Source organism: Rattus norvegicus, chromosome 6 (genome assembly GCF_036323735.1).
Source record: "Rattus norvegicus strain BN/NHsdMcwi chromosome 6, GRCr8, whole genome shotgun sequence".
NCBI classification, from domain to species: Eukaryota; Metazoa; Chordata; class Mammalia; order Rodentia; family Muridae; genus Rattus; species Rattus norvegicus.
The window spans coordinates 67,526,300-67,545,661 of NC_086024.1; the positions used below are offsets into that span (position 1 = coordinate 67,526,300).

Sequence of the window (19,362 nt, forward strand, 5' to 3'; positions counted from 1 at the left end):
GCCCTACCGAATTCCTTCTACGAAGCCACAATTACTCTTATACCTAAACCACACAAAGACACAACAAAGAAAGAGAACTTCAGGCCAATTTCCCTTATGAATATCGACGCAAAACTACTCAATAAAATTCTGGCAAACCGAATTCAAGAGCACATCAAAACAATCATCCACCATGATCAAGTAGGCTTCATCCCAGGCATGCAGGGATGGTTTAATATACGGAAAACCATCAACGTGATCCATTATATAAACAAACTGAAAGAACAGAACCACATGATCATTTCATTAGATGCTGAGAAAGCATTTGACAAAATTGAACACCCCTTCATGATAAAAGTCCTGGAAAGAATAGGAATTCAAGGCCCATACCTAAACATAGTAAAAGCCATATACAGCAAACCAGTTGCTAACATTAAACTAAATGGAGAGAAACTTGAAGCAATCCCACTAAAATCAGGGACTAGACAAGGCTGCCCACTCTCTCCCTACTTATTCAATATAGTTCTTGAAGTTCTAGCCAGAGCAATCAGACAACAAAAGGAGATCAAAGGGATACAGATCGGAAAAGAAGAGGTCAAAATATCACTATTTGCAGATGACATGATAGTATATTTAAGTGATCCCAAAAGTTCCACCAGAGAACTACTAAAGCTGATAAACAACTTCAGCAAAGTGGCTGGGTATAAAATTAACTCAAATAAATCAGTTGCCTTCCTCTATACAAAAGAGAAACAAGCCGAGAAAGAAATTAGGGAAACGACACCCTTCATAATAGACCCAAATAATATAAAGTACCTCGGTGTGACTTTAACCAAGCAAGTAAAAGATCTGTACAATAAGAACTTCAAGACACTGAGGAAAGAAATTGAAGAAGACCTCAGAAGATGGAAAGATCTCCCATGCTCATGGATTGGCAGGATTAATATAGTAAAAATGGCCATTTTACCAAAAGCAATCTACAGATTCAATGCAATCCCCATCAAAATACCAATCCAATTCTTCAAAGAGTTAGACAGAACAATTTGCAAATTCATCTGGAATAACAAAAAACCCAGGATAGCTAAAGCTATCCTCAACAATAAAAGGACTTCAGGGGGAATCACTATCCCTGAACTCAAGCAGTATTACAGAGCAATAGTGATAAAAACTGCATGGTATTGGTACAGAGACAGACAGATAGACCAATGGAATAGAATTGAAGACCCAGAAATGAACCCACACACCTATGGTCACTTGATTTTTGACAAAGGAGCCAAAACCATCCAATGGAAAAAAGATAGCATTTTCAGCAAATGGTGCTGGTTCAACTGGAGGGCAACATGTAGAAGAATGCAGATCGATCCATGCTTATCACCCTGTACAAAGCTTAAGTCCAAGTGGATCAAGGACCTCCACATCAAACCAGACACACTCAAACTAATAGAAGAAAAACTAGGGAAGCATCTGGAACACATGGGCACTGGAAAAAATTTCCTGAACAAAACACCAATGGCTTATGCTCTAAGATCAAGAATCGACAAATGGGATCTCATAAAACTGCAAAGCTTCTGTAAGGCAAAGGACACTGTGGTTAGGACAAAACGGCAACCAACAGATTGGGAAAAGATCTTTACCAATCCTACAACAGATAGAGGCCTTATATCCAAAATATACAAAGAACTCAAGAAGTTAGACCGCAGGGAAACAAATAACCCTATTAAAAATGGGGTTCAGAGCTAAACAAAGAATTCACAGCTGAGGAATGCCGAATGGCTGAGAAACACCTAAAGAAATGTTCAACATCTTTAGTCATAAGGGAAATGCAAATCAAAACAACCCTGAGATTTCACCTCACACCAGTGCGATTGGCTAAGATCAAAAACTCAGGTGACAGCAGATGCTGGCGAGGATGTGGAGAAAGAGGAACACTCCTCCATTGTTGGTGGGATTGCAGACTGGTAAAACCATTCTGGAAATCAGTCTGGAGGTTCCTCAGAAAATTGGACATTGAACTGCCTGAGGATCCAGCTATACCTCTCTTGGGCATATACCCAAAAGATGCCTCAACATATAAAAGAGACACGTGCTCCACTATGTTCATCGCAGCCTTATTTATAATAGCCAGAAAATGGAAAGAACCCAGATGCCCTTCAACAGAGGAATGGATACAGAAAATGTGGTACATCTACACAATGGAATATTACTCAGCTATCAAAAACAACGAGTTTATGAAATTCGTAGGCAAATGGTTGGAACTGGAAAATATCATCCTGAGTGAGCTAACCCAATCACAGAAAGACATACATGGTATGCACTCATTGATAAGTGGCTATTAGCCCAAATGCTTGAATTACCCTAGATCCCTAGAACAAACGAAACTCAAGACGGATGATCAAAATGTGAATGCTTCACTCCTTCTTTAAATGAGGAAAAAGAATACCCTTGGCAGGGAAGGGAAAGGCAAAGATTAAAACAGAGACTGAAGGAACACCCATTCAGAGCCTGCCCCACATGTGGCCCATACATATACAGCCACCCAATTAGACAAGATGGATGAAGCAAAGAAGTGCAGAGCGACAGGAGCCGGATGTAGATCGCTCCTGAGAGACACAGCCAGAATACAGCAAATACAGAGGTGAATGCCAGCAGCAAACCACTGAACTGAGAATAGGTCCCCTATTGAAGGAATCAGAGAAAGAACTGGAAGAGCTTGAAGGGGCTCGAGACCCCAAAAGTACAACAATGCCAAGCAACCAGAGCTTCCAGGGACTAAGCCACTACCTAAAGACTATACATGGACTGACCCTGGACTCTGACCCCATAGGTAGCAATGAATATCCTAGTAAGAGCACCAGTGGAAGGGGAAGCCCTGGGTCCTGCTAAGACTGAACCCCCAGTGAACTAGTCTATGGGGGGAGGGCGGCAATTGGGGGAGGGTTGGGAGGGGACCACCCATAAGGAAGGGGAGGGGGGAGGGGGATGTTTGCCCGGAAACCGGGAAAGGGAATAACACTCAAAATGTATATAAGAAATACTCAAGTTAATAAAAAAAATAGTCTCTGGGACTATTAAATAGTCTCTTGATTGTCCCTGTTTACATACATTTGTTAAAGACCATTGTGTGTGTGTGTGTGTGTGTGTGTGTGTGTGTGTGAACAAAATATACTGAATTTTTCTGAAAAGACAAAAAATATAAGTCTAGATAACTAAAATTGTATTTTATTCCTGCACAATAGAGCAGCTTAAAGAAAGCCTATTCCAGGCACTTCCTGGATGATAGAGGCACCAGGTTGGGTATGGCACATGCTTCCACAGAGAGGACTGTACACTGATGAGGATGATGCCACATTGTTCATGCTGAGAACCTGAGGACAGAGCCTCTCACTGCCATGAGTGTTGCCCCAGAGGTTAAGAGTCATGGGATGAAGTTTGCTGAAGAGCAGCTGCTGAAGCATTCATGGACTCAAGGCAAAGGCCTGGGCTGGAAGGAGAATGGCATCACCCAGGCCCTTAAGGTGACACTGAAACAAGACACCCATGTGGTGGGACATGCCCTTGCCAAGGAGTTTCCAAACCAGTGGTAAAGTGATCTCTTAACAAGACTACTGTCAACTTGGTAATGGACTCAGGCAAGGATGGAGTGCAGATAAGGCATCTTTCCAAGGAGACCACACAGTGCTATCACTCCATGCTCAGCTTGCTGTATCAGAAGTTTGTGAAGACAGACGCACTAACCTCAGGTGAAAAGAAGTCTGGCAGAGACTTGGGGAGCTGCAGTGATGTTGATAACCATGAATCCATGCCCCCAAAGATTCTGACTGATGAGATGCTACCCAAAGCTTGTGAGAGGTAACAGCACACAAGGCTGCCAAGATTGGAGTCACCATGAAAGCCAAGCTTGTTTGCCTGGAAGCTCAAGAGCAGTTCTGCCTGGCTTAGCTCAAAGGCTCTAAGGACGTGGGTACTTCTCAACCACTGACTGATAGCAAGCCCTCCCAAAAAAAGAAAAAGAAGAGGAAGCAGAAAGAGGAGGAAGAGGCTGCAACAACTGAAGAGTCTAGGTGAAGAGCTCCTGAAACACACTGACAAGAGCTTCAGGAAAAGCAAGAATAAAAAAAGAAGAAGAAAGATGAGAGAGAAAAGGAACAGTTATAGGAAGTGAGGAGGAAGAGGCTGCTGGAATTAGTGGGCCTGGAGAATTGAGCACAGAGTATTATGATCAATCTTCTAGGAAAAAGAAGAAAAAAGGAGGAGGCAGTGCCGAAGGTTAAGAAAAACATACATTTATATGTATGGGTTGGGTTGCCCTCCTAGACTGCCTGTTTCTAATCATGATTAAATGAGAGCTTGGTCCCTGAAAAGAAAAAGAAAGAAAGAAAAAGAAAGCCTACTCTAAGCCTGAACCACTTCAAAGGTGAGGGAGCTCATATTTTGAGGCACATGCAGTGGAAGTTCATTTTCCAGTGGGTCTCAGCACAGGGTTCCAAGGTGGCAGCAGTCCCTACAGTCATATGCTGTGAGTGACCCTCTAGTGGAAACCAATATGAGATATGATCAAAATCTCAACTGTCAGGCAAAATTCCTGGTCTGAGTAACTTCAGCACAGGAGGTAAGGGAGTGGTGAAGGCTGCCAGGGAAAGAGAGAGAGAGAGAGAGAGAGAGAGAGAGAGAGAGAGAGAGAGAGAGAGAGAGAGAGAATGTCCTGCGCGACCTCTCGCCAGCAAGAATACGTGGGAACACATGAATCCTTCTGTAGCCAAAATGCTTATATTTATTAATAATAGAGGGCGGCGGCAGGGTGCCAGCATGGCACGGCTTATGTACACCCTAGCGCGTTGCATCCACACCTGATTGGTTGCTTACCCATGATCTCATTAGGCACGCCCCGGAGTGGGCAAAGACCTGGCACGAAGGCACTCTTGCACATGCGCACACAGTTAACTTCCTGAAAGGAAGTCGGCTGGTGTGGCGGAGGCCAGCGCCATCTTGTAATGGAGAAACTATCTCGGCCTTCCACGTGGGGCGCAGTGGAAGCCCGCTCCATCTTGTGGTGGAGAATGCTATTGCGGCCCTCTACAAGAGATCATATTTATATCAGCTATGGCCATGTCAGAATCAGTTCTCAAATGCAAATGAATAGACATGTTTTTATCATTAGAGACCAGGCATGTCTCAAGTTCTACTCTGTAATTGCTACGACAATAGAAACATAGATAACCTTCCGGTCTCTCTACCTAAAGAGTTAAATGATCTATAATGCATCTCAGAAGAGAGACTGTTCAGATTTTGAGAGTAAATTTGTGTTCTCTCAATAAAGTATCTAGCATCATAGTAAAGCTGAAATCATGGGTTTTTGCCTGTTTTTTCTCATTAGTCTTCTCCATGGATAACTGACGATAATTACTAGAAGGTTCTCAGACTATAATTTGTTCGAGATATAAGCTGACTTGCCTGACAAGGACTGATATGTCTTCTAAAAGAAGTGAATGCAAAGCTTGCAGCTGATAATCTTTAATATTCTCTTTGATCTGTCCCCAAATGAGGTCTGTGCATGCAATTGAGCTGTAAAGATTCCAAGAGGGTTCTACCTAGTTTGGTGAAAGAAAATTCAACTCCAGATGCTTAAAGAAGTCTTCATCTAATGGAATCAGTAGAATGTCAAACTGGGCAGGATGGAATTTGAGTATTTAATCTTTTTTCCTTTTAACACAAAAGCAAAGTAATTTGATTTTAGATGCTAATATTCATCAATCTGATTTTGGCATTGTAGTCTCAACTTACAAAATTTGTAATGGAAGAAGCTTTATCTGCAATTTGGGCTATTTTGTTATTAAAATTTTCAGAATATTTTAGTATCATTATTTGATTTTAACACAAAATCTCTAGCTCTTTGTAATACAGGATGAAAAACAGAATAGAATGTGATGGTCTTGAGTACTGCTATTCATTTAATTTATGCTCCATTAACTTCATACATTTCTAAAGCAACAATCATCACCATCCTCTCCTAGTCCCATGAAGAATTTTGTCAGTGTTGATGGGGAAGCCTGGTAAAATAAAGGTATTTGATTAGGTAGGTTGCTGGTTTCCCCTGATGACAATGCCAAATCTCCTGCTAGACCACAGGATCAAATGTTAAGCTTCATAGATTAAAAGAGGAAAAAAATTGCCTAAGAATAGTAAGAAATAGAGATTCCTCTGTTCTAGTGATTCTAATACTGATTAAACTTGAAAACTACTGAATTAGACGAGTGTTTCAGCAACATGAAGAAGGTGCTAGAAATATGAATTCTCAGGCTTCACTCGTGTATACTGAACCAGAAACCCGAGGGCCCAGTAACCTGCATTTATTAGACCAATGAGGACTGAGAGACACACTTAAGCTTGAAAGCCCCTGCAGTGGAATGGCATTGCAGACGACACCATACTCATGAGTTGGAGGAAAAATGGGAGGGAGCAAGTGATTACACTTCTGAGAAGGGGAGAAAAATGAGCAGGTGAAGATTTTTGGGGCACACTTTCTTTAATCTTTTCTGATATATATATATATATATATATATATATATATCAGGAAAAGATTATATATGTGTGTGTGTGTGTGTGTGTGTGTGTGTGTGTGTGTGTATGATTTATAAGATAGACTTACAAGCTTCAGCCCAACTAATTAAAATCTGGCTGTCTGTGAACAGAAAGTCCACAAATCTGGTACAAACGGTCAGTTCATGAGACTGGATGTCTCAGCTGATCTTCAGTAGACACTGCAATCCCAAAGAAGTAGACTGTAGTGCCAGTGAAAGAATGGATGTGCTGGTAAGGCAAGAGCGGGCAGACATTAAAAGTACAGACTTCCAGCAGAATGTGTGTCCTAGAGTAAAGGTGTGCCTTTCTGCCTCAAAATCTGGATTAAAGGGTCCTCAGGATCTCCAGCCTGTCCTGGATCTGTCCCTAAGAGTACACCTCCATCAGCAGCTATTACCACAAAGGAAGGACTCGTGGGTTTGGTAGATTATCCTGATGAAGATGAGGATGAGGATGAAAACAAGGAAGACACATTACCAATGTCAAAAGCAAAATTTGAGTCCTAATAATAGCAACTGCCTGTGATCAGTACCTGCTGACAAAACTGGTTCTTTACCCCTCCCCCTACAAAATCCACACCAGAGTGCAGTGAATGACAGATCAGCACCACACTGGTCTTCTGCTCATCCACACTGGTCCTCTGCTCATCAAGTGTCAATTCAACGGAGCATGAGGAGCGGGATGCTGTGAGGTTAGAGGGAAGACATAGGCCTGTGAGCTCTTCAGCTCCCACACATTGCCCTTTTTTTGGGGAAGGAAATAGAAATAAAAAGCCAATAGGGCAGTGGTTTTGTCAGTGGAACTCTGGATTGACTGACAAGTTGCTATAATCAGAACCTGCTTTCTTGGACCACATTTGAGACTTAGAAGAATGGGTCTTTCTGCCATAGTTCCTCACTAGTAAAGAGTGCTAGCAGTTTCTTTCTATAAAGAGACCTGCCTTTAAAATTGAACATTTAATCAAGCTAAAACAGGTTGAGGGAGGAGGGCAAAATAAAGTATCCTTTAAGGTGGGGATTTATCCCTACTTGATTAAATTGACTGGAATTGTAGATGTGATCATTTATGTCATAATTTTTTCTTTTTGTTTCAGTTTTGTTTTTTCTTTCCCCCTGAGTATATGATTAGTTGTTGAACATATATATTTGGGACCATTAAAACTTTTTGATGTAATATAGTCTAACATGCTGGCACCTGCTTTACATTTGTAATTTGTGTTTTATATAACAGTCCCGAATTTGTGTAGAGTTTTATGAAAGATAGTATACTTTTTGTTGACACAAGCAAAGTAATATTATAACTATGTGCATATAAAAGCAATGCTATTTTGTGACTAAATATTTTATATTAAAATTTGCATCAGCAGCTGTCTTGAAATTTCAGGGAAATAAAATGGAATTTAGAACTTCAACAGCTTTGTTAAATCTAGAAACATGGAATTAGTACTCCAAAGAGATTCAGAAATTTCATATCTTGGAGAAATGATGGTACATTAAATCAAAAATGATGATGGATGATTTAAAAGTAATACTTAACTTTGGAATAATAAAAAGAAAAGTGAAGAGTGAAAAAAAGGTGTCTGTCTTCCCACTTCAAAGGGCTGAATTAGAAGTGGATCTATATACCTATTTCAAATTAATCAAAAAGCACACATAGGTGTGCCCTACATTTTTGGATTTAATTATTTTTAATTGTTGTCAAGTTGACAACCAAGAAAAGCCATCACAAGTACTGAGTCTGCTTATTTCTCACATTCAGGCTGGTTTTCTGATAAGCACTGCCATTAGTAGTTGATTTCTGTGTTTCTGGCCTTTCTCTTTAGTGGGCTGTGAACTTGGAAGAGGAAGAGGGAAAATGCACATTACATCAGCTTATATTGTCTATTCATCCACAAGTACTTTCAAAAGTAAGGGCTCTGGTCAAACTCTGGATTTTTATGCAACACACACACATATACAGAGAAAATAAATAAATTTATTAAATTTGCCATTATCCGTTCACAATCAGAGATAATTAAGTGACATTTAAACTTAAAGGAGACCTAAAATGAAAGACCCTTCCAGAATTCCAGAGAGACAAACATCTAGAAAACTTTTTCAAACTGATTTTGAACTTTTATGATTACACACATGTATTTTCCCTTATGGTATCATTTTGTGATTAATCGTGCAATTTCTTGTTTTTTTTTAATAGCCCCTGGGTCTTTAAGATTGAATTAGCTGTATGTCAATACACACTATATTTTCATTATCCCAAGAAAACTATGCCACTTCCTAAGATTAATTGGAGTTCAGAAAAGTGCTCAGCCACAGCCACAGGGAAGAAGATAAAATATAATGGCAGTTAAGGACAGGCTTTTGTGACTCACTGAATATGACTGTCTCCCTAGAAGATTGGTTTCTTAACTTTTTTCTTTAAACAGCAATTTAATCAGAATTAGATAACTATTGACCTGTAGAAATAGGAAACAGAAATAAACAAGTGTAAATGCCCACCAAGATCCTGCACAACTCAGCTCAGCCTGAATCTACCTTTAATATGGATTAAATTAAAGTGCTGAATGCCATAGTAAGATCCATCAATAAAAGCACAGGAAAGGAAAATGAGATCAGAGCTCTATGTAGTCCTTGGCTTATGAACAGATTACATCAAACTAAGCTCTAAAATTTCATTTCTTGTCAGGTTTTTGGCATTTAAAATGCATGAAATCCCTCTTCCGGATAAAGACCATGCTTTATTGAATCATTCAGGACATTTATGACCCACAATCTGACCACACATTCAGAATGAAGCATATATTTGTAATAAGTGCTCATGTTGTTCTGATGGCACAAGGAATTCAGCCAAGCAGAAGAGAGAACGAGTACGTAGCTGTTGTTTATTTGGGATGATTAGAAGTTATGCTTATAGAGAAATCATTTTGAACAAGCTTTCTATGGAGTTTCAAGTATTCTAGATGTTGACAGAAAGGACATTTTCAGGATAGTTTCTTATTTTATTTATGTTCTACTGAATTATTAGTTATTATTTATCTATCTTTCTTCTAAGTAAAGTACTTTTTAAAGAAGAAATATTTTCAAAAGTAAATTGGCCAGAGTTAAAAAAGATAGATATATGTATAGCTAGATAGATAGGTAGATAGATAGATAGATAGATAGATAGATAGATAGATAGATAAACAGATGACAGAATAAGACAAGATGGAGTTAAAGTGTGTGTGTGTGTGTGTGTGTGTGTGTGTGTGTGTGTGTGTTGCTTTAAGAAATATAGTCATTGGGAAGATGGTACAGTTCATAAAGTGCTTGCCTTGTTAGCATGGACACCTGATTTTGATCCCCCATGTAAAAGAAATCTGTGTGTAGATCTCTGAGCCTTGTGGGGCATGATACAAACATCTCATTTGGGCTGAGCTTTTCAAAGTATCTTATTGATCACTGTTTATTGCAAGAAGCATCATCCCTCATGAAGGATGGGTAATAGACTAATCTATGGGTGTAGCATTATACATTAGGAGTCCTTTTATTATTATGCTCACTTAGCAGAATAATACTAGTAGGTTTTTGTCCAAGCATCATGACCTGTCTAGCCTCATGTTCTTGGACTTATTGACAGTGCCAGGTATAGATTCCATCTCATAGAGTTGGACTGCAACCCAATTTAAAAACTGATTGGTTATTACCTGTCTTAGTCACTGTGCTATTGTTGTGAAGAGACCAAAGCAACTCTTTTAAAAGAAAACATTTAATTAGGGGCTTGTTTTTAGTTCCAGAAGCTTAGTCTATTATCAGTATGGCAGTTAGCATGTCAGTACACAGGTATACACGGTGCTGGAGAAGTAGCTGAAAGTTCTGTGTCCTGATCCACATGCAGCAGGGAGAAAGAGATAATTGGTTCTGGCTTGAGCTCTTGAAACCACGAAGCCTACTTCCTCCAACAAGGTCAGGCCTACTCTAAAAGGCCACACCTTTAAATCCTTCTCAAATAGTGCCACTTCCTAATGACTAAACATTCAAATATATAAGCATATTGGACCATTCTTTTTTAAATTACCACACACCCACAATATTCATATCACCATTGTACAAGAGGAAATATGAAGCCAGTTGGGTCATTATTGTAGGCCGCAGGACTCATTGCTGGGTGAGACTGATTCTTCTCTAGTACCCTACCCATCATCTTCTAACAGTATGACATTTACCCATTAGAGATAAAGTTTCCAGTTGAGCAATGGTTTGGTTTCTTCATGTTTGATCACTTTGTTAGACGTGACTGCCGCAATAGGGTCTTCTATCAAGCTCTGAAAGTAACCAGTAACATTGCACACACATACACTTTTGCGAGTGTGTGCATGAGTTCGTGTGTGTGTGTGTGTGTGTGTGTGTGTGTGTGTGTGAAATATACTTATTGGGGGGGTCTATGGAACTCGAGTGGTGAACAACTCAAAAGGAAGTAACGCATTGCTGGTACTGGGTTTTTATTTGGTTGTGTTCCCCAATTATACAGGGATATAATTTAACCTCCTTTTCATATGTGTGTATTTTGGAAACTTGTACATTAATAAGTTTCCACATAGCTGCTCAAAAAGCCTTCAGTGTTATCATCCCTCCTCAGATCCCTTCCTCAATTCTGTCCTCTGGCTCCCCATTTCTTTTAGTTCTTTGGTTTTATTTGCCCTTTAATCTTGTAACACTACAGTTTATTTCCTACTTCTTGAAAGATCCCCTCTTTTACTGTCATCCCTCGCCAGATCCCTCACCTTTGTGAGTATTCTAAATGAAACAACAAAGCTCTAATAAAGATCTTTAAAGTTAATATTTTATATGTGAAAGAAAACATGCAGTGTTTATCTTTGGAGGTCACTGCATGTGAAATATTGTTCAATTACAGCCATCTACCACCTCTGGCTTTTACTATCTCTATGCCCCATGTTGCTAATTTACATATGGGGCACAGAAACAAACAAATCATAAAATATAAAATATGAATATTAAGTTATCTATAAGTTTCATTTTTCTTAACACCTGAATAACACTCTATTATGTAAGTTTAGCACATTTCCATCATCCATTCATTAACTGAGAAATATGTAGACTGTTTCCATTTTCTGGCTATTGTGAAACAAGAAGCATTGAGCATGGATGAGTGGGTCTCTCTACAGTAAAATATCTAAGAGTGGTGTAGGTAGAATTTGAGGTGGATTCATATTCTACTTTTTGAGTCACCTCCCTGCTGATGTGCCAGTTCCGGTTTGCACTCCCATGAGCAGTGAAAAAGTGTTTCCCTTCCCACAAATACTTGTCATGATTTGTTGTCATTTGTTTTGTTGATCTTGGCTATTCTGACTGGGGCAAGATGAAATCTCATTATGCACTTCTCTGAAGGGTAAAGATGTTGAACATTTTAAAAAGTATTTCTCAGCTATTTGTGTTTTATATTTTGAGAACTCTCTGTTTAGTTCCATATCCCATGGAACAGGCAGAGATCCTGCAAGAGCCAGAGGAGTTAGGTGAATGTAAGGAAACAATGTTTTAGGAACACAATAGGGAAGACACACATATGAGTTCACAGAGCTGATGACATACACAAGATGTGCACAAACTTAAAACTGACAAAATTCCAGCATGGAGGAAGGCAGGTAGGCATAAAATTCCCTCCCTATCTAAAGAGATATTGACATTTAGTTGCTGCTGGTGTGTGGAATATTTCTTCCTTTAATGGAGTGATACTGGTATATTTACCAAACTCCAATACAGTCCCCATACCCAGACGTACTTGGACAATATCAAATGAATTCTGAGCAGTGTGTTTTGTTTTTTTGTTTTTTGGTTTTTTGTTTTTTGGTTTTTGGTTTTTTTTTTTTTTGGTTTTTTTTTTTATTAACTTGAGTGTTTCTTATTTACATTTTGAGTGTTATTCCCTTTCCCGGTTTCCAGGCAAACATCCCCCTAATCCCTCCCCCTCCTTTTCTTTATGGGTGTTCCCCTCCCCATCCTTCCCCCATTGCTGCCCTTCCCCCAACAATCACGTTCTCTGGGGGATGAGTCTTAGCAGGACCAAGGGCTTCCCCCTCCACTGGTGATCTTACTAGAACATTCATTGCTACCTATGAGGTCAGAGTCCAGGGTCAGTCCATGTATAGTCCTTAAGTAGTGGCTTAGTCCCTGGAAGCTCTGGTTGCTTGGCATTGTTGTTCATAAGGGGTCTTGAGCTCTTTCAAGCTCTTCGAGTTCTTTATCTGATTTCTTCAACGGGGGTCCCTTTCTCAGTTCAGTGGTTGCTGCTGGCATTTGCCTCTGTATTTGCTGTATTCTGGCTGTGTCTCTCAGGAGAGATCTACATCCGGCTCCTGTCCGCCTGCACTAATTTGCTTCATTCATCTTGTCTAATTGGATGGCTGTATGTGTATGGGCCACATGTGGGGCAGGCTCTGAATGGGTGTTCCTTCTGTGTCTGTTTTAATCTTTGCCTCTCTATTCCATGTCAAGGGTATTCTTGTTCCCTTTTTAAAGAACGAGTGAAGCATCTGCATTTTGGTCATCCTTCTTGAGTTTTATGTGTTCTGTGCATTTAGGGTAATTCGAGAATTTGGGCTAATATTCACTTATTAATGAGTGCATACCATGTGTGTTTTTCTGTGATTGGGTTACCTCACTCAGGATGATATTTTCCAGTTCCAACCATTTGCCTACGAATTTCATAAAGTCATTGTTTTTGATAGCTGAGTAATATTCCATTGTGTAGATGTACCACATTTTCTGTATCCATTTCTCTGTGGAAGGGCATCTGGGTTCTTTCCAGCTTCTGGCTATTATGAACAAGGCTGAGATGAACATAGTGGAGCACGTGTCTTTTCTATATGTTGGGGCATCTTTTGGGTATATGCCCAAGAGAGGTATACCTAGATCCTCAGGCAGTTCAATGTCCAATTTTCTGAGGAACGTCCAGACTGATTTCCAGAATGGTTGTACCAGTCTGCAATCCCACCAACAATGGAGGAGTGTTCCTATTTCTCCACATCCTTGCCAGCATTTGCTGTCACCTGAGTTTTTGATCTTAGCCATTCTCACTGGTGTGAGGTGAAATCTCAGGGTTGTTTTGATTTGCATTTCCCTTATGACTAAAGATGTTGAACATTTCTTTAGGTGTTTCTCAGCCATTCGGCATTCCTCAGCTGTGAATTCTTTGTTTAGCTCTGAACCCCATTTTTAATAGGGTTATTTGTCTCCCTGCGGTCTAACTTCTTGAGTTCTTTGTATATTTTGGATATAAGGCCTCTATCTGTTGTAGGATTGGTAAAGATCTTTTCCCAATCTGTTGGTTGCCGTTTTGTCCTAACCACAGTGTCCTTTGCCTTACAGAAGCTTTGCAGTTTTATGAGATCCCATTTGTCGATTCTTGATCTTAGAGCATAAGCCATTGGTGTTTTGTTCAGGAAATTATTTCCAGTGCCCATGTGTTCGAGATGCTGCCCTAGTTTTTCTTCTATTAGTTTGAGTGTATCTGGTTTGATGTGGAGGTCCTTGATCCACTTGGACTTAGGCTTTGTACAGGGTGATAAGAATAGAACGATCAGCATTCTTCTACCTGTTGACCTCCAGTTGATCCAGCACCATTTGCTAAAAATTCTATCTTTTTTCCATTTGATGGTTTCGGCTCCTTTGTCAAAAATCAAGTGCCCATAGGTGTGTGGGTTCATTTCTGGGTCTTCAATTCTGTTCCATTGGTCTATCTGTCTGTCTCTGTACCAATACCATGCAGTTTTTATCACTATTGCTCTGTAATACTGCTTGAGTTCAGGGATAGTGATTCCCCCTGAATTCCTTTTATTGTTGAGGATAGTTTTAGCTATCTTGGGTTTTTTGTTATTCCAGATGAATTTGCAAATTGTTCTGTCTAACTCTATGAAGAATTAGATTGGTATTTTGATGGGGATTGCATTGAATCTGTAGATCACTTTTGGTAAAATGGCCATTTTTACTATATTAATCCTGCCAATCCATGAGCATGGGAGATCTTTCCATATTCTGAGGTCTTCTTCAATTTCTTTCTTCAGAGTCTTGAAGTTTTTATTGTACAGATCTTTTACTTGCTTGGTTAAAGTCACACCGAGGTACTTTATATTATTTGGATCTATAATGAAGGGTGTCATATCCCTAATTTCTTTCTCGGTTTGTTTAGTGGAGGAAGGCTACTGATTTATTTGAGTTAATTTTATACCCAGCCACTTTGCTGAAGTTGTTTATCAGCTTTAGTAGTTCTCTGGTGGAACTTTTGGGATCACTTAAATATACTATCATGTCATCTGCAAATAGTGATATTTTGACTTCTTCTTTTCCGATCTGTATCCCCTTGATCTCCTTTTGTTGTCTGATTGCTCTGGTTAGAACTTCAAGAACTATATTGAATAAGTAGGGAGAGAGTGGGCAGTCTTGTCTAGTCCCTGATTTTAGTGGGATTGCTTCAAGTTTCTCTCCATTTAGTTTAATGTTAGCAACTGGTTTGCTGTATATGGCTTTTACTATGTTTAGGTATGGGCCTTGAATTCCTATTCTTTCCAAGACTTTTATCGTGAAGGGGTGTTGAATTTTGTCAAATGCTTTCTCAGCATCTAATGAAATTATCATGTGGTTTTGTTCTTTCAGTTTGTTTATATAATGGATCACGTTGATGGTTTTCCGTATATTAAACCATCCCTGCATGTCTGGGATGAAGCCTATGTGGTCATGGTGGATGATTGTTTTGATGTGCTCTTGGATTCGGTTTGCCAGAATTTTATTGAGTATTTTTGCGTCGATATTCATAAAGGAAATTGGTCTGAAGTTCTCTTTCTTTGTTGGGTCTTTTTGTGGTTTAGGTATAAGAGTAATTGTGGCTTCATAGAAGGAATTCGGGAGTGATCCAACTGTTTCAATTTTGTGGAATATTTTGGATAATATTGGTACGAGGTCTTCTATGAAGGTTTGATAGAATTCTGCACTAAACCCATCTGGACCTGGGCTCTTTTTGGTTGGGAGACCTTTAATGACTGCTTCTATTTCCTTAGAAGTTATGGGGTTGTTTAACTGGTTTATCTGTTCCTGATTTAACTTCGGTACCTGGTATCTGTCTAGGAAATTGTCCATTTCCTCCAGATTTTCAAGTTTTGTTGAATAAGTATCTTTTATAGTAAGATCTGATGATTTTTTGAATTTCCTCTGAGTCTGTAGTTATGTCTCCCTTTTCATTTCTGATCTTGTTAATTTGGACACACTCTCTGTGTCCTCTCGTGAGTCTGGCTAAGGGTTTCTCTATCTTGTTGATTTTCTCAAAGAACCAACTTTTGGTTCTGTTGATTCTTTCTATGGTCCTTTTTGTTTCTACTCGGTTGATTTCAGCTCTGAGTTTGATTATTTCCGGCCTTCTACTCCTCCTGAGTGTATTTGCTTCTTTTCGTTCTAGAGCTTTTAGGTGTGTTGTCAAGCAGGTGACATATGCTCTTTCCTGTTTCTTTCTGCAGGCACTCAGAGCTATGAGTTTTCCTCTTACCACAGCTTTCATTGTGTTCCATAAGTTTGGGTATGTTGTACCTTCATTTTCATTAAATTCTAAAAAGTCTTTAATTTCTTTCTTTATTTCTTCCTTGACCAGGTTATCATTGAGTAGAGCATTGTTCAATTTCCACGTATATGTGGGCAATCTTCCCTTATTGTTATTGAAGACCAGCTTTAGGCCGCGGTGGTCTGATAGTACGCATGGGATTATTTCTATCTTCCTGTACCTGTTGAGGCCCGTTTTTTGACCAATTATATGGTCAATTTTGGAGAAAGTACCTTGAGGAGCTGAGAAGAAGATATATCCTTTTGCTTTAGGATAGAATGTTGTATAAATATCTGTTAAGTCCATTTGGCTCATGACTTCTCTTAGTCTGTCTACGTCTCTGTGTAATTTCTGTTTCCATGATCTGTCCATTCATGAGAGTGGGGTGTTGAAATATCCCACTATTATTGTGTGAGGTGCAATGTGTGTTTTGAGCTTTAGTAAGGTTTCTTTTACGTATGTAGGTGCCCTTGTATTTGGGGCATAGATATTTAGGATGGATAGTTCATCTTGGTGGATTTTTCCTTTGAAAATATCAAGTGTCCTTCCTTATCTTTTTTGATGACTTTTACTTGAAAATTGATTTTATTTGATATTAGAATGGCTACTCCAGCTTGCTTCTTCTGACCATTTGCTTGGAAAGTTGTTTTCCAGCCTTTCACTCTGAGGTAGTGTCTCTCTTTGTCTCTGAGGTGTGTTTCCTATAGGCAGCAGAATGCAGGGTCCTCGTTGCGTATCCAGTTTGTTAATCTATGTCTTTTTATTGGGGAGTTGAGGCCATTGATGTTGAGAGATATTAAGGAATAGTGATTATTGCTTCCTCTTATATTCATACTTGGATATGAGGTTATGTTTTTGTGCTTTTCTTCTCTTTGTTTTGTTGCCAAGACGATTAGTTTCTTGCTTCTTCTAGGGTATAGCTTGCCTCCTTATGTTGGGCTTTACCATTTATTATCCTTTGTAGTGCTGGATTTGTAGAAAGATATTGTGTAAATTTGGTTTTGTCATGGGATATCTTGGTTTCTCCATCTATGTTAATTGAGAGTTTTGCAGGATACAGTAACCTGGGCTGGCATTTGTGTTCTCTTAGGGTCTATATGACATCTGTCCAGTATCTTCTGCCTTTCATAGTTTCTGGCGAAAAGTCTGATGTGATTCTGATAGGTCTGCCTTTTTATGTTATTTGACCTTTTTCCCTTACTGCTTTTAATATTCTTTCTTTATTTTGTGCGTTTTGTGTTTTGACTATTATGGGACAGGAGGAGTTTCTTTTCTGGTCCAATCTATTTGGAGTTCTGTAGGCTTCTTGTATGCTTATGGGTATCTCTTTCTTTAGGTTAGGGAAGTTTTCTTCTATGATTTTGTTGAAGATATTTACTGGTCCTTTGAGCTGGGAGTCTTCACTCTCTTCTATACCTATTATCCTTAGGTTTGATCTTCTCATTGGGTCCTGGATTTCCTGTATGTTTTGGACCAGTAGCTTTTTCTGCTTTACATTATCTTTGACAGTTGAGTCGATGATTTCTATGGAATCTTCTGCTCCTGAGATTCTCTCTTCCATCTCTTGTATTCTGTTGGTGAAGCTCCTATCTACAGCTCCTTGTCTCTTCTTTTGGTTTTCTATATCCAGGGTTGTTTCCATGTGTTCTCTCTTGATTGCTTCTATTTCCATTTTCAATTCCTTCAACTGTTTGATTGTGTTTTCCTGGAATTCTTTCAGGGATTTTTGTGACTCCTCTCTATGGGTTTCTACTTGTTTATTTATGTTTTCCTGGAATTCTTTCAGGGATCTTTGTGATTCCTCTCTGTAGACTTCTACTTGTACTCGAAGGGAGTTCTTCACGTCTTTCTTCAAGTCCTCCAGCATCATGATCAAATATGATTTTGAAACTAGATCTTGCTTTTCTGGTGTGTTTGGATATTCCGTGTTTGCTTTGGTGGGAGAATTGGGCTCCGATGATGTCATGTAATCTTGGTTTCTGTTGCTTGGGTTCCTGTGCTTGCCTCTTGCCATCAGATTATCTCTAGTGTTACTTTCTTCTGCTATTTGTGACAGTGGCTAGACTGTCCTATAAGCCTGTGTGTCAGGAGTGCTGTAGAACTGTTTTCCTGTTTTCTTTCAGCCAGTTATGAGGACAGAGTGTTCTGCTTTTGGGCGTGTAGTTTTTCCTCTCTACAGGTCTTCAGCTGTTCCTGTGGGCCTGTGTCTTGAGTTCACCAGGCAGCTTTCTTGCAGCAGAAAATTTGGTCTTACCTGTGGTCCCGAGGCTCAAGTTTGCTCGTGGGGTGTTGCTTATGAGCTCTCCGTGGCAGCAGCCACCAGGAAGATCTGTGCCGCCCTTTCCGGGAGCTTCCGTGCACCAGTGTTCCAGGTGACGTTTGGTGTTTTCCTCTGGAATCAGTAATGTGTGCAGAGTGCAGTCTCTTCTGGTTTCCCAGGCGTGTCTGCCTCTCTGAAGGTTTAGCTTTCCCTCCCACGGGATTTGGGTGCAGAGAACTGTTTATCTGATCGGTCCCTTCAGGAGCAGTGTGTTTTTGAGGAGAGATGAAGAGAAAGAAGGAGAGGAGAGAGGGACACAAGAAGGGGAGGGGCAGAGGGAAAGGGGAGAGAGAAAACATGAAGTTTGGTAGGGGAGTGAGGAAGATCTGGAGGGAGTTAGGTAAGATGCATATGATTAAAACATTTTATATATACTTTTCAAAGAAAAAGAAAAACATTACTCTTTTTAAAAAGCATGAGGTGGAGACAGGAAGGTGTTTGATTCTTGGTGTCCATCTGGTTTGTCCTACTTGGCGAGTTCCACGTCAATGACAGACCCTGTCTCTCATGAGATGCGTGGAGTTCTGGAGTATTGTATCTGAGGTTCTTCAGCTTCCACATACATGCACACTCATGTGTGCTCAGGTCCCCACTGCTATACACATACACATATGTGCACAACCATGCAAATTAGAAAGAAATGAAATTACTTAGAATTAATCGAATAGTGAAAGCTGAAAGTTGAAAAGAAGTAGGAAATGTGGGATGGCGGTACATCTAGAATTTCACAGAAGATAGAAGAAACTTCCTTAAATTACAGAGATGTACAATTTCTGTAAATGTTCACTGATGGTGTTCATCCAGAACACCATCTCTATACTTCCTGACTTATGGTGAGTAATGAGAAGTTTCTAGGAGACTAGGTGGCAGGTGATTTATGAATGTCCAGTTGTGCCTTTAGAGACTCC

General features: G+C 39.6%; 1 pseudogene; it reads left to right on the top strand.

Moving 5' to 3' along the window:
- Positions 1-3,368: 3,368 nt before the first annotated feature.
- Gpatch4-ps1 (G patch domain-containing protein 4, pseudogene 1) lies at positions 3,369-4,612 on the top strand (annotated as a pseudogene).
- Positions 4,613-19,362: the final 14,750 nt, after the last annotated feature.